Raw genomic sequence first — 17,347 nt, forward strand, 5'->3', positions numbered from 1 at the left:
ACAGAGAGACAGAGACAGAGACAGAGACAGAGAGACAGAGACAGAGAGAGACAGAGACAGAGAGACAGAGACAGAGAGACAGAGACAGAGACAGGGAGCAGGAGAGAGGGAGCAGGAGAGAGGCAGGCAAGAAGTTCATTAGGACGTGATGTGCTTAGATGTTCGGCCCTCATGGCGTCACCGCGAGGCGATCTCCTCTGGGCTGGTGGGAGGCTGATCACTGAACCTCTGGGCTGGTGGGAGCCTGATCACTGATCCTCTGGGCTGGTGGGAGGCTGATCACTGATCCTCTGGGCTGGTGGGAGGCTGATCACTGACCCTCTGGGCTGGTGGGAGGCTGATCACTGACCCTCTGGGCTGGTGGGAGGCTGATCACTGATCCTCTGGGCTGGTGGGAGGCTGATCACTGATCCTCTGGGCTGGTGGGAGGCTGATCACTGATCAGTGTCAAATCAGGGAAACTCTAAAACTTAATCAACACATTCACACATTGAGGGTGATCCCACAGTTAGCATACCACAGATAGCATTAGCATCCCATAGCCCAGTTACCATTAGTATAATAGCATAGCATTGGCTAGCATCGTTAAACACAATCTCAAAAACAAGCAAGTCACTAAAGCATGTCCCCCTAATAGGTTTAAGCATTATTTAACCATGCAAGTAAATTTAAAACAAATTGTTATTTACAATGACAGCCGGGTGATATACTCTTACATAAAGGAAGGGAAGCAGATCATCCAGCAGCATACCACCCTGCATACCACTTCTGGCTTGCTTCTGAAGCTAAGCAGGGTTGGTCCTGGTCAGGCCCTGGATGGGAGACCAGATGCTGCTGGAAGTGGTGTTGGAGGGCCAGTAGGAGGCACTCTTTCCTCTGGTCTAAAAAATATCCCAATGCCCCAGGGCAGTGATTGGGGACACTGCCCTGTGTAGGGTGCCGTCTTTCGGATGGGACGTTAAATGGGTGTCCTGACTCTCTGAGGTCATTAAAGATCCCATGGCACTTATCGTAAGAGTAGGGGTGTTAACCCTGGTGTCCTGGCTAAATTCCCAATCTGGCCCTCAACCATCACGGTCACCTAATAATCCCCAGTTTACAATTGGCTCATTCATCCCCCTCCTCTCCCCTGTAACTATTCCCCAGGTCGTTGCTGCAAATGAGAACGTGTTCTCAGTCAACTTACCTGGTAAAATAAAAAAAAAATTTTTTTTACTACTTCCTGCAGCGTCCTTAACATCTCTTGGCCGTGTCCTCTTTGTTGTCAAGGGAACCTCTTGGCGTGACGCTCCTGAACTCTGATTACGTGAAGTGGCCATTTTACAAATCCTCTTTATTTAGAGCTCTTCAGTAAACTTAAACGTAAATCTAATCTTGTGCATCCGACTCATCCAAGTTGTGTTGTAGCTACATAATTGTGGTAGCTAGAGAATCCAACTGTGTTACTTTACTTTGTTGTAAATCAGTGTGGTTAGGGAAAGAGTTAGGGGAAACGACAAAGGTAAGGGACAGGGTTTAGCAGAAAGTGAATTAGGGATAGGGCTTAGTGGATAGTGAGGGTTTAGTGGATAGTGAGTTAGGGTTTAGTGGATAGTGAGGGTTTAGTGGATAGTGAGTGAGGGTTTAGTGGATAGTGAGGGTTTAGTGGATAGTGAGTTAGGGTTTAGTGGATAGTGAGGGTTTAGTGGATAGTGAGTTAGGGATAGGGCTTAGTGGATAGTGAGTTAGGGATAGGGTTTAGTGGATAGTGAGTTAGGGATAGGGCTTAGTGGATAGTGAGGGTTTAGTGGATAGTGAGTTAGGGATAGGGCTTAGTGGATAGTGAGTTAGGGATAGGGTTTAGTGGATAGTGAGTTAGGGATAGGGCTTAGTGGATAGTGAGGGTTTAGTGGATAGTGAGGGTTTAGTGGATAGTGAGTTAGGGATAGGGCTTAGTGGATAGTGAGTTAGGGATAGGGCTTAGTGGATAGTGAGTTAGGGATAGGGCTTAGTGGATAGTGAGTTAGGGATAGGGCTTAGTGGATAGTGAGTTAGGGATAGGGTTTAGTGGATAGTGAGTTAGGGTTTAGTGGATAGTGAGTTAGGGATAGGGCTTAGTGGATAGTGAGGGTTTAGTGGATAGTGAGTTAGGGATAGGGCTTAGTGGATAGTGAGTTAGGGATAGGGTTTAGTGGATAGTGAGGGTTTAGTGGATAGTGAGGGTTTAGTGGATAGTGAGGGTTTAGTGGATAGTGAGGGTTTAGTGGATAGTGAGTTAGGGATAGGGCTTAGTGGATAGTGAGGGTTTAGTGGATAGTGAGGGTTTAGTGGATAGTGAGGGTTTAGTGGATAGTGAGTTAGGGATAGGGCTTAGTGGATAGTGAGTTAGGGATAGGGCTTAGTGGATAGTGAGGGTTTAGTGGATAGTGAGGGTTTAGTGGATAGTGAGGGTTTAGTGGATAGTGAGTTAGGGATAGGGCTTAGTGGATAGTGAGTTAGGGATAGGGCTTAGTGGATAGTGAGTTAGGGATAGGGTTTAGTGGATAGTGAGGGTTTAGTGGATAGTGAGGGTTTAGTGGATAGTGAGGGTTTAGTGGATAGTGAGTTAGGGTTTAGTGGATAGTGAGTTAGGGATAGGGCTTAGTGGATAGTGAGGGTTTAGTGGATAGTGAGGGTTTAGTGGATAGTGAGTTAGGGATAGGGCTTAGTGGATAGTGAGGGTTTAGTGGATAGTGAGTTAGGGATAGGGTTTAGTGGATAGTGAGTTAGGGATAGGGCTTAGTGGATAGTGAGGGTTTAGTGGATAGTGAGGGTTTAGTGGATAGTGAGGGTTTAGTGGATAGTGAGGGTTTAGTGGATAGTGAGGGTTTAGTGGATAGTGAGGGTTTAGTGGATAGTGAGGGTTTAGTGGATAGTGAATTAGGGATAGGGCTGACCACAGTTAGACCACCAGTCTGACACACACAGTACGAGGGCAGACACATCCATGCAGCAAATCTGAATAACGCTTCCATTAAATAAATCTAAACAAACTTTCACTAGTTGAGATTAAATACTAAATCCTTCTGTTAATTTGTCTGTCTGTCCTGTATAAGTGCTAGATTTGCGTCAGTGAGCTCTCAGCCATTCGGCCGGCCCAGAAAGGTAAACCCCTCGCAGTCAATATGTAATTAAAGTCAGCCAGCATATTCTTAATCCTAAAGGCTATTATAGGTTTATGGTCAGTGCATTGTCTTGCTGAGGCCTACAATGGCTTTGGCTTTCTCTCGCTGCAGTGGAGTAGCCTAGTCCAGTAGCACAGCCCAATATATGTTCTTAAATGGGTAGATAAAAGGTTTTATTTAAATCTGGTCTCATAATGGGAGTGTCTGGCTGGGCCACCTAGCTGTGTTGGTTTACTGCACTCAATGCTTTAATCCTCTGGTTTTTGTATTATAATATTTGGTGTAGAAAGGATGGGAAAACGCTTATCTTTCTAAAAATGACGGCTGTAATTATTATACATCACCCATCATAAATGACATCTTTGGACTGGTTTTCATTCACATTAGTAAAAGAAAAAGGGATTATTGCCCTATATGGTGAATCGGTAATTACACTGTATTCATGTTTTAAAACACACAGGGTTTAGGGTATTGAGTATGTGCAATTTGAAGTGTTCCACATTCTAGAACACTCAGGCATTCTGATTCTAAAATGGCTGCTTTGAAATTACATTAATACTCAACGTAATTGTGACTCACCACCTGGATTCGGGTTTTATGTAGCAAAATTAGAAATTGTGTTTTTTCACATTGGATAAAAGTAGAGACTACAAAATGGTAAATCATGCACTGCGTTACAGGAACAACGGGAAAGTAATTCTGCTTTTAAAGTTGATCAATTTGTAAACTCACGTTTGAGAAAATCGCCTTTGGAATGTTTTGCTATTTATTGAAGAGCTCCTCTTTGTCTACAGCCATTCAGCATCGTTCACACTCTCACCCTAAGCTTTAGCCCCACCCAATTTGTTTGGCTCTCGAAGCGCTCACTTGACGCTCTGGCCAATGATGTGTTTACCTCTGGATAGCACGAAAACAGCCTAACCGGCTCCGCTGGCAACAATTTCATTACGCTTTTTTTGTAGACGTTTAGTGACGCCGGTCATATTCAACAGGTGTTGTACACACTTCACGTAACGTTAGCTAACGAGCCAGCCAGCCACCGTTAGCGAGTTTAAGCAATGAACAGTGCCAAGAATGCCACAGTGCTGGGAGCTAACCAACCATGTTCAATGTTAGCTAGCTAACATTAGGCTCTAACTAGAACAGCACACGGCTCTGGGAAAATAATACTAACGTCAGCTAGGGAGCCAGCCAGCTAACGATAACTAGCTAGCTAACAGTACACTTTTTAAGACGTATAGCTAGCTAGCTAGATAAACAATGTACCTAGCTAGGGTAAACAAAGTGTAAGTTCACACACGTCACGTTAGCTAATGAGCCAGCCAGTTAACGTTAGCTAGTTAAACAACAATGAAGAGTGGCAACAATTCCACAGTGCTGGGAGCTAACCAACCATGTTCAATGTTTCTTAACTAGAACAGCAAGCGGCTCTGAGAAACGAATGATAACATCAGCTAGGGAGCCAGCCAGCTAACGTTAGCTGGCCAGCTAACAGTACACTTTAGCGTGAAGTACACTTTTGACTTTCTGTCAAAATTAGAAAATGTGTAATATCTGAAAATGTAGCTAGCTAACGCTAGACTATCTTACCTTTATACATCATCGTGCATGATGGACGCGTCTCCCTGTCAGGAATGCCATGTCACAAGTTGCCCGTAGTTTGAAGATGTTATCCAGAAACAGGTGTTTCCTCCGTCTCTTTAACTATCATACTCAAAACTCGATCCTCCAGAAAGTGAAGAGCCACTCTTATGCAGCTCCACTACATAATACATATTAAAAAAAGCCACGTTCGACAGGATTACCAACACAGAATGATGAGTTCTACGGCAGACCAATCCGAACTCCTCTCTCGGCATGTCCAGCCCACTCATTATCTCAGTCAATCACGGTTAGTGGGAAGGTTCCACGCTTTTTCTGTGGCTAAACCAACACGTCTCATAATTTAACCATTTTATTCGTATGTACAGATGGCATACACGTTTCTTATTAAGGCACATGAAAGTTCACATGTTCCAGAAGACATTTCTGCCACAAAAAAAGCACATTTTGATAAAAATATATTTTTATCTCCCGTGAAGTTGTGACTTGCGACATGCGCCTAGTTTCCTGAATCGGGTCACAATTGGTACTTTCAATTTTCTCTGACGAAACATGCACTAATGCAAAGCCGCGAATGACCAAGCATTTCCATTGAATTCATTTCAAACAAGGAGCATCAGTTAGGTCTCATTGTCTTTTTCTTTGCCGTACACAGACCTTTTAGGGGACATGTTGCTCAAACTGTAACGTATACGCAGGGAGTCAGGAAGCAGGTGCAGCAGGTGAGTTTAGTAATAATAATCAGGAAGATTCTACAAAACAGAAGCAGCGTACTCAACGTAACCAAAACCAATGCTCCCTGATGACTGAGGATACTGAGCGCTATATGAAGGGAGAGTAATCAGGGTGATGATGAAGTCCAGGTGTGCTTAACGATGGGGAGCTGGTGTGCTCAATGTGGGTTCGCAGGTGTGCTCAATGTGGGTTACCAGGTGGGCTCAATGTGGCTTGCGGGACTGGTGGTTAGTAGACAGGCAACGTTGAGCGCCGGTAGGAGGGAGCAGGAGCGTGACAATACCCTCCCTGACGTGCAGCTCCAACCGCAGGACGACGCCGGATAGGGATAACTTTCCCCGGGAGCGTCACAGCCTGAACCCATGGAGGGGCCAAAAGAGGGAGGTGAGTGGCGAGGTGGACACTGGCGCCCCTGACATGCCAACTCCGTCTGGACCTCTTTGTGCAGTCCACTGCAAAATAGAGTGAGGAGCACCGGCTCGTTCTATCTGCTGGAGGCTGCCACAGTCCGAAAGGTGAGGGCATACTCCGCAGCGATTTGGGCACCCTGCTGGAGTTGGAAAAGTTGCTCACCTCCCTCGCTGCCCCCTGGAGGATGGTCGAAGACAGCTCTGAACAGAGCCATGCACCTCTCATAGGACCCCAGCTCCTCCTCTTCTCTCTCCCAAATGGCCGTAGCCCAATCCAATGCCAGTCTGGTCAGCAGGGAAATGACCACATTTCGATGGAGTGCCGTCATACTTCTCCAGAAGGGACAGTCGGGTATCACTGACATGGGCAGACGGCTGGGTAGGCCGGGGGACTGGGTCACTGTGACGACCCGTGGCCCTACGTCAGAGGTGTGGAGAACCTTGCTGGTGGTGTCGAAGGCGATGGAGAACGCGGAGGATCTCCTTCATGGTCGTATCCTTGTAGAGCCAGCTGGTCGTGGTGTTGGATCCTCGACCGTCTGGAAGATAGTGTAATCCTCCGCTGCTTCCATCATTTCTGAGTCAGTATCCTGTAACGCAGGGAGTCAGTATCCTGTAACGCAGGGAGTCAGTATCCTGTAACGCAGGGAGTCAGTATCCTGTAACGCAGGGAGTCAGTATCCTGTAACGCAGGGAGTCAGTATCCTGTAACGCAGGGAGTCAGTATCCTGTAACGCAGGGAGTCAGTATCCTGTAACGCAGGGAGTCAGTATCCTGTAACGCAGGGAGTCAGTATCCTGTAACGCAGGGAGTCAGTATCCTGTAACGCAGGGAGTCAGTATCCTGTAACGCAGGGAGTCAGTATCCTGTAACGCAGGGAGTCAGTATCCTGTAACGCAGGGAGTCAGTATCCTGTAACGCAGGGAGTCAGTATCCTGTAACGCAGGTAGTCAGTATCCTGTAACGCAGGGAGTCAGTATCCTGTAACGCAGGGAGTCAGTATCCTGTAACGCAGGGAGTCAGTATCCTGTAACGCAGGGAGTCAGTATCCTGTAACGCAGGGAGTCAGTATCCTGTAACGCAGGGAGTCAGTATCCTGTAACGCAGGGAGTCAGTATCCTGTAACGCAGGGAGTCAGTATCCTGTAACGCAGGGAGTCAGTATCCTGTAACGCAGGGAGTCAGTATCCTGTAACGCAGGGAGTCAGTATCCTGTAACGCAGGGAGTCAGTATCCTGTAACGCAGGGAGTCAGTATCCTGTAACGCAGGGAGTCAGTATCCTGTAACGCAGGGAGTCAGTATCCTGTAACGCAGGGAGTCAGTATCCTGTAATGCAGGGAGTCAGTATCCTGTAATGTATACGCAGGGAGTCAGAAAGCAGGTGCAGAAGGTAAATGTAATAACAAGTAGATCTGCAACGTTGAGTGGTCACAGACTCGTTAAGCAATTATGACTTAGATGGCAATAGATGGCCACATATTATAACCCTTAGTCTCAAAGGCTATAGAGAATTTGGCAGTACGTCCAACTGGCCTCACAACCGCATACCATGTCCATGGCATTGTGTGGGCGAGCGGTTTGCTGATGTCAACGTTGTGAACAGAGTGCCCCATGATGGCGGTGGGGTTATGGTATGGACAGGTATAAACTACTAACAATGAACACAATTGATTTTTATTGATGGCAATTTGAATGTACAGAGATACCGTGACGTGATCCTGAGAGCCATTGTCGTGCCATTCATTCACCGCCATCACCTCATGTTTCAGCATGATAATGCACAGCCCTATGTCGCAAGGATCTGTACACAATTCCTGGAAGCTGAAAATGTCCCAGTTCTTCCATGCATACTCACCAGACACGTCACCCATGGAACATGTTTGGGATGCTCTGGATACGTCACCCATGGAGCATGTTTGGGATGCTCTGGATTGATGTGTAAGACAACGTGCTTCCCGTTCCCGCCAATATCCAGCAACTTCGCACAGCCATTGAAGAGGAGTCGGATGGCATTCCACAGGCTCTGCATTAGGAAAATGGTGGTCACAGGTTTTCTGATCCACACCCATACTTTTAAGTATCTGTGGCCAACAGATGCACATCTGTATTCCCAGTCATGTGAAATCCATAGATTAGGACCTAATGAATCTATTTCAGTTGGCTGATTTTTTGAAATTGTTCCATGTTGCATTTATATTTTTGTGCAGTGTAGATTAGTAGATTAGTGATTTATCGCAAATGCTTTTAACAACTTCATATACGCCATTTCATATGCATGATGCATAGCTGGCTAGTAGCTTGTAGGGCTAACTATATGGTGGCTAGCTAGTTAGTAGCTTGTGGGGCTAACTTGATATGGTGGCTAGCTAGCTACTAGCTTGTGGGGCTAACTTTATATGGCGCTAGCTAGCTAGTAGCTAGTGGGGCTAACTTTATATGGTGGCTAGCTAGCTAGTAGCTAGTTGGGCTAACTTTATATGGTGGCTAGCTAGCTAGTAGCTTGTGGGGCTGTTTCAGTAGGCTAACTTTATATGGTGGCTAACTAGCTAGTAGCTTTTAGGGCTAACTTTATATGGTGGCTAACTAGCTAGTAGCTTGTGAGGCTAACTTTATATGGTGGCAAGCTAGCTAGTAGCTTGTGGGGCTAACTTTGTATGGTGGCTATCTAGCTATAGACTACCTGGGTTTGTTGCTTCCCTGACACATGCGCAAGTCCCGGCTGAAGAAAGGATGGAGTTGAGTCTGAGGGTCGGTGATGCAGTCACTCCTCTCTCTCTCTCTCTCTCTGTTGTGCGTAGACCTTTTCAGCCAACAAGACCAAATATGGATGATGTAAATCAGCAAGTTAGCACGTCACTCACGTTAGGCTGCTGTGGTGTTTCTATTTTAAGCTAGCTAGGTAGCTATACACTTGACTCGACTTGTAACCAGCTCTCAAGTCATGCGTGTTTTTGGATACCGGGCGCGAGCTCCGTACAGGGCTGATGATGACTACTAACGGCGATCTTGCGGGGAGTGGGTACAGACCAACAAAAAAACAAAACATTTATACCAACGATTTATTTTTGCGGGGGGTTATACCACCACCCAAAAGGGCACTTTGGAGACTGGAAGGTCAAAGGGGGGCATGTGCTCTACACAGAGAGAGCCCTGTCTGTACACGTGTCTGCTTCTCTGTCACACTGAGCTGAACATCATCTGATTCTGGTCTGCTGTCTCAATGTTAATGTATTCTCTCTTATTTGACTTTTTAATAGGCGATTAACCAATTATCATCACGTGCTTCTGAAGTCCCCAGTGTAGGAGAGAGAGAGACACAGAGACACAGAGAGAGAGAGAGACACAGAGAGACAGAGACACAGAGACACAGAGAGAGAGAGAGACAGAGAGAGAGAGAGAGAGACAGAGAGAGAGAGAGAGAGAGAGAGAGAGAGAGAGAGAGAGAGAGAGAGAGAGAGAGAGAGAGAGAGAGAGAGAGAGAGAGAGAGAGAGAGAGAGAGAGAGAGAGAGAGAGAGAGAGAGAGAGAGAGAGAGAGAGAGAGAGAGAGAGAGAGAGAGAGAGAGAGAGAGAGAGAGAGAGAGAGAGCGAGAGAGAGAGTACTTTTGTGAGTGTAATGTTTACTGTTCATTTCAGTTTCACTTTTGTTTATTATGTATGTATGAATGAGAGAGAGAGAGAGAGAGAGAGGGAGAGAGAGAGGGACAGAGAGAGGGAGGGAGGGAGGGAGGGAGGGAGGGAGGGAGGGAGGGACGGACGGACGGACAGACAGAACTCATATGGAGACAAAAGGAGGTCAAATGTAGAGATGTTGGCACGCGGCCTAGCTGCAACGCTCCAGCTCCAGCTTCCCCCCCTCCCTCACTCCCTCCCTCCCTCCCTCACTCCCTCCCTCCCTCCCTCACTCCCTCCCTCCCTCCCTCCCTCCCTCCCTCCCTCACTCCCTCCCTCCCTCCCTCCCTCCTTTCTTCCGTGATGATACATTTTCCCCTTGAACATGATGTCAATATGTTGATGTGCCTTCCTGTATTAAGACACCATCCAACAGATAGCGCGTCCCGCTGTGTGTTAGCAACATAAATAATTAGACCAGAGACCAGGGAACGGCAGGTGGCTTTTGGCACAAAGAAATAATCATACTTGATGTGGAAAATAAAGTAAAAAGGACCCATCTGTTCACGGGTGGGGGGGGGGGGGGGGGGGGGGGGGAGGGAAGGAAGACAAAAAACACACGTTAACATATTGTCACTAACATTATGAAATACACAGTTAATAATTTAGTCATGGCACCCGACTCCGGACACAAATAATCTAGTCAGAACACTTAGAGAGGCCCTCTCCTTTCAGGGGTAAATTAACCAAAGCTCCTCTCGACTCACGACTCTGATGGCAGACATTTTGTCTCATTCTCTGCCAATATTTACTTAAAAGATTGAGGGAGAGAAGAGCGTGGTGGCAGAACCATGTAACGCATGGTAAGGGCACATCCCAAATGGCACCCCATTTCCTATTTAGTGCACTACTTTTGACCAGAGGCATATGGCCCTTGGTCAAATGTAGTGCACTATAATAGGGAATAGGGTGCCATTTGGTTATGTCATAAATCACCGTCCGGTGTTTTACCAGCTGGCCCTGGTCAAAAGAAGTGCACTATGTAGTGACAGAGGGTGACGGCAGAGCCATGTGAAAAGACACGGTGAGCCTCTCCTGATATGAGATGAACCAAGTGAGAGAAGGACGGTGAACTGTTTTGTTTGTTAACGCTGAAGCTCAGTCCAACATGCTAATTATGCTATCTACAGAGCCAAGTGCCATGCTGGGGTCGTTGACTCAATTTGACATCGATGTACCACTTTATTTAAAGAGGACCCTTTACAGATGGTTTATATGGTCAACTAACTATCCACAACTTGTTGAGCCAACTACCCACCGCCCCTTAGCCTTTACCGTAACCTTTTACAATATCCATCTACAAAAAGAAAACAGTTGTATTCTGTAGATAGTCACTGTACGAATGAATACTAGATGCATTTAACAATTGCTATAATAACAGGACACTGAAGAGGTTTTACGTGTTATATGGTGAAGGGGAAACTCGTCTCATCCTCCATTCGTGTAGTAAATAGAGACCACCATCTGCCTGTAGTGAATCCCCAAATGATTGGAATTTACAAATAAATCCAATGTTTATACCTCATTTGAGCGAATAATGAGTGAAGATTTAATTACACAATGCATCATTACTCTACATAATTATTACGTTCCCACTAAGACAAACTCGTGACGTCGTCGCTCACCAAAGAGGGAGTTAACAAATGAGCCATGGACAAGGACCCAAATTAAACAGGTGGAGCTTTATGAGTGGCTCTGAAAGACACTCATGGGGGAGGGAGGGGGGGGAGGGGGGGTGTCCAGTGAAAGTTGACTAGCCACAAAAACAAATGGGTCCTAAAAGACAGCCAACATGAATGCCCACAGAATTTGCCCACAGAAAAGGCAGACGATAATAAAATGCCACACCAATTTATAATCCGGAGAGAAACGCAAGTAGAACTAACCAAAGGGAGATTACACAAGATACAAGCTTTTTTTTTTTACAAACTCAATGAGGGAGACTTAAACAGCGGTCGAGCTCTTCCAACATCTCTCCAGCCCACTGGAGAATTGGCTCTGCGGCTCTTTAAATATCCCCTGTGCCGGCACAGGTGACGCTGACGACTGACCAACGAGGTCACAGGTGACGCTGACGACTGACCAACGAGGTCACAGGTGACGCTGACGACTGACCAACGAGGTCACAGGTGACGCTGACGACTGACCAACGAGGTCACAGGTGACGCTGACGACTGACCAACGAGGTCACAGGTGACGCTGACGACTGACCAACGAGGTCACAGGTGACGCTGACGACTGACCAACGAGGTCACAGGTGACGCTGACGACTGACCAACGAGGTCACAGGTGACGCTGACGACTGACCAACGAGGTCACAGGTGACGCTGACGACTGACTAACGAGGTCACAGGTGACGCTGACGACTGACCAACGAGGTCACAGGTGACGCTGACGACTGACCAACGAGGTCACAGGTGACGCTGACGACTGACCAACGAGGTCACAGGTGACGCTGACGACTGACCAACGAGGTCACAGGTGACGCTGACGACTGACCAACGAGGTCACAGGTGACGCTGACGACTGACCAACGAGGTCACAGGTGACGCTGACGACTGACCAACGAGGTCACAGGTGACGCTGACGACTGACCAACGAGGTCACAGGTGACGCTGACGACTGACCAACGAGGTCACAGGTGACGCTGACGACTGACCAACGAGGTCACAGGTGACGCTGACGACTGACCAACGAGGTCACAGGTGACGCTGACGACTGACCAACGAGGTCACAGGTGACGCTGACGACTGACCAACGAGGTCACAGGTGACGCTGACGACTGACCAACGAGGTCACAGGTGACGCTGACGACTGACCAACGAGGTCACAGGTGACGCTGACGACTGACCAACGAGGTCACAGGTGACGCTGACGACTGACCAACGAGGTCACAGGTGACGCTGACGAGGCGACAGGTGCAACACATCCAAATAGAAACAACCTCGAAATTGAAAACCAAAACCTGTAACAAAAAAAATGACTAATTATCGCCCAGTGGGCACGCCAACGTCATTTCAACGTGGAAACGTGGGTAACATTTGGTTGAGACGTTACTCAATGAGATTTTGACCTTTATTCACCCTTTGTTCACCCTTTGTTCACCCTTTATTCACCCTTTATTCACCTTTATTCACCTTTATTCACCTTTATTCACCCTTTATCCACCTTTATTCACCTTTATTCACCTTTATTCTCACCCATTAAAAAAAGACAGCCGGAAGTTTGTTGAATTCCCAATGTGTTATTACTACTTTCAAACCATCGAAAAGCATCATTTTTTTGGGGGGGGGGGTTAAGTTGTCTTCGAAACGTGTTATCACTGTTTAAAAGCACAACAAAGTTCAAATGGGAAAAACAATGTCAGATATATTTTGTATTTATACGACAACTTAATGTGATATCACTGGTCCTCATCTCGTAGCAGAACCTTAATGACCTGGATTGTATTTGAGATTACAAAGTACACGGTGATCAATGCCGTTGGAGATTCCACGCAGATTGTTACGTGAAATTGTTAAAAATCTCCACAGACCTGCGACCTTTGCACGCTATCTTGAACATGAGGAGACATTTATAGTTACACGAGGCTAACCCTCAAAAACGTGTTCATGGATGTGTAACTTATTTAAAGGGTTGAATAAATACTGTTAAATTAGTTTGTAAGATAGCCTAAAATTAAGGCTATCTACTGTTATTACAACAACAAAAAATATATTATTGAATTATTGACAACGCAACCAAACATCAACATTTAAAGGACATCTTAGAGGATATCTAATGATTGGACAGTTTAATCTGAGCTCCTGTTTTAATTCTATTCTTTAACATTCATTGGTTGATTTTAAATGTAATCTTCATTAATAATTTATATTTTTGGATTCATGTCTCCATCTCAACCAAATATCGACGTTAAAGACTAAATCACATAAGCCATTCCTACTCTTTAACTTTGATTCTTGTTTGCGATGTCGACAAGTCAACAGGCTATTGACAACAAAAAATTATATTGATATGTGTTTGTTTGTCAACACATTTCTATTTATTTGCCTACAAATTAATAGCTGATATGTTGGATTCGCATCTCCATCTCAACCAAGATTCAAAATTAACGACTATGAATGGCTTATTTGATTTAGTCCTATTCTTTAACGTAGATTTTTGGTTGAGATGGAGACATGAATCCAATATATCAATTATTAACATGAAGATTACATTTGAAATCAACCAGAGCCTGAAACCCTAGTATTACTGTATACCTATAGTCTATTTGTAGTTGAACCCTGGGATGAATTGAAACAATAGCTGTTGATGACTTGTTAAATTCTATACAGGCCTAAATATTGGTGATATATGACTTATGAAGTTAAGGTTACATTTCATTTGCTCTGTTATTAAACCTACCTTTTGGAATGACTTCAATAGCAACAGTGAATCTATTTCAAATTAAATCAATTTGTATTTTTCACATGCGCCTAAAACAACAACTGTAGACCTTCCTGTGAAATGCTTACTTACAAACCTTTAACCAACAATGCAGCTAAGAAAATAGAGTTAAGAAAAGATTTACTAAATAACTTCTTATGGCCCGTCGGTACACTTATGACAACAGCCGGCTCAAGTGCAGGGCGCGAAATTCAAAATATATATTTTTTAAATATTTAACTTTCACACATTAACAAGTCCAATACAGCCAATGAAAGGTACACATCTTGTGAATCCAGCCAACATGTCCGATTTTTAAAATGTTTTACAGCGAAAACAGCACGTATATTTATGTTAGCTCACCACCAAATACAAAAAAAGGACAGACATTTTTCACAGCACAGGTAGCATGCACAAAGCCAACCTAACTAACCAAGAACCAACCAAACTAACCAACAAACAACTTCATCAGATGACAGTCTTATAACATAAAAATGTGCATATTTCAGGTATAAATCATAGTTTACATTGCAGCTACAATCAGAAATTGCACCGAAAGCAGCCATAATATTTACAGACACCAACGTCAAATACCTAATTACTCATCATAAAACATTTCTGAAAAATACATAGTGTACAGCAAATGAAAGACAGGCATCTTGTGATTCCAGCCAATATTTCCGATTTATTAAGTGTTTTACAGCGAAAACACAATATAGCGTTATATTAGCTTACCACAATAGCCAGAAAGACAAGCCATTTCCCAGTAGCAAAAGTTAGCGATCGTAACAAACCAGTAAAATATATATATTTTTTGACTAACCTTGATATTCTTCATCGGATGACAGTCCTATAACATCAGGTTATACATACACTTATGTTTTGTTCGAAAATGTGCATATTTAGAGCTGAAATCAGTGGTTACACATTGTGCTAACGTAGCTACTTTTTCCACAACGTCTAAACAGCAACGATATTTTTCTGACACGTTTTCTGACGCACATATTCTGACCAAATAGCTATTCATAAACATAACTAAAAAATACATGTTGTATAGGAAATGATAGATCCATTAGTTCTTAATGAAATGGCAGTGTTAGAATTCTAAAAAATAACTTCATTACGACATCCAGCTTCGGTATAGCTGAGTACCCCAAAGTTGGGCGCCGGCGACTAGTTCACATGCACGACAGATATATGAAATAGCATCATAAAATGTTTCTTACTTTTGGTGATCTTCCACCAGAATGTTGGACAAGGTGTCCTTTGTCCAGAACAATCGTTGTTTGGATTTAGAACGCTCATTTTCCCTCTCGATTTAGCAAGCACACTAGCCAAGTGGCACAAATCTCTCCATGTCAACAAACGGAAGAGAATGGAACACGGCAAAACTCCCGAAAAATGTTCAATAATCTGATGAAACTATATTGAAAAAACATACTTTACGATGATATGGTCACATGTATCAAATAAAATCAAAGCCGGAGATATTAGTCGCCTATAACGGCAGCTAAACAGAACGCAAAACCATGTCCCCTTTCACGCTCTTCAGAAAACAGGAAATGGGCGGACACGTCATACAAAGAGCTTGTATTCCACTTCAGACCAAGATAAACACGAAATTTTTTCTCTCACCGCCTCTTGACATCCAGGGGAAGGTGTATGAAGTGCGCGTATACTCTTACGTATCATGCCCATGTATAGGCAGGAAGTAGAACAGAGCCTCGATTTCAGACTTTCCACTTCCTGGTCAGGAAGTTTGTGCCAAATGAGTTCTGTTTGACTCACAGATATAATTCAAACGGTTTTAGAAACTAGAGAGTGTTTTCTATCCAATAGTAATAATAATATGCATATTGTACGAGCAACAATTGAGTACGAGGCCGTTTGAAATGGGCACCTTTTATCAGAGCTACTCAATACTGCCCCTGCAGCCATAAAAAGTGTACATGTAGTTAGGGGTAAAGTGGCTATGTATAGATAATAAACAGAGAGTAGCAGCAGTGTACATGTAGGTAGGGGTAAAGTGACTATGTATAGATAATAAACAGAGAGTAGCAGCAGTGTACATGTAGTTAGGGGTGAAGTGGCTATGTATAGATAACAGAGAGTAGCAGCAGTGTACATGTAGGTAGGGGTAAAGTGGCTATGTATAGATAATAAACAGAGAGTAGCAGCAGTGTACATGTAGTTAGGGGTAAAGTGACTATGTATAGATAACAGAGAGTAGCAGCAGTGTACATGTAGGTAGGGGTAAAGTGGCTATGTATAGATAATAAACAGAGAGTAGCAGCAGTGTACATGTAGTTAGGGGTAAAGTGGCTATGTATAGATAATAAACAGAGAGTAGCAGCAGTGTACATGTAGTTAGGGGTAAAGTGGCTATGTATAGATAATAAACAGAGAGTAGCAGCAGTGTACATGTAGGTAGGGGTAAAGTGGCTATGTATAGATAATAAACAGTGAGTAGCAGCAGTGTACATGTAGGTAGGGGTAAAGTGGCTATGTATAGATAATAAACAGAGAGTAGCAGCAGTGTACATGTAGTTAGGGGTAAAGTGGCTATGCATAGATAATAAACAGAGAGTAGCAGCAGTGTACATGTAGGTAGGGGTAAAGTGGCTATGCATAGATAATAAACAGAGAGTAGCAGCAGTGTACATGTAGTTAGGGGTAAAGTGGCTATGTATAGATAATAAACAGAGAGTAACAGCAGTGTACATGTAGTTAGGGGTAAAGTGGCTATGTATAGATAATAAACAGAGAGTTCAAGCAGTGTACATGTAGTTAGGGGTAAAGTGGCTATGTATAGATAATAAACAGAGAGTAACAGCAGTGTACATGTAGGTAGGGGTAAAGTGGCTATGTATAGATAATAAACAGAGAGTAGCAGCAGTGTACATGTAGGTAGGGGTAAAGTGGCTATGTATAGATAATAAACAGAGAGTAGCAGCAGTGTACATGTAGGTAGGGGTAAAGTGGCTATGTATAGATAATAAACAGAGAGTAGCAGCAGTGTACATGTAGTTAGGGGTAAAGTGGCTATGCATAGATAATAAACAGAGAGTAGCAGCAGTGTACATGTAGGTAGGGGTAAAGTGGCTATGCATAGATAATAAACAGAGAGTAGCAGCAGTGTACATGTAGTTAGGGGTAAAGTGGCTATGCATAGATAATAAACAGAGAGTAACAGCAGTGTACATGTAGTTAGGGGTAAAGTGGCTATGTATAGATAATAAACAGAGAGTAACAGCAGTGTACATGTAGTTAGGGGTAAAGTGGCTATGTATAGATAATAAACAGAGAGTAACAGCAGTGTACATGTAGTTAGGGGTAAAGTGGCTATGTATAGATAATAAACA

This window comes from Salvelinus fontinalis, chromosome 4 (genome assembly GCF_029448725.1).
Source record: "Salvelinus fontinalis isolate EN_2023a chromosome 4, ASM2944872v1, whole genome shotgun sequence".
In the NCBI taxonomy this organism is placed as follows: Eukaryota; Metazoa; Chordata; class Actinopteri; order Salmoniformes; family Salmonidae; genus Salvelinus; species Salvelinus fontinalis.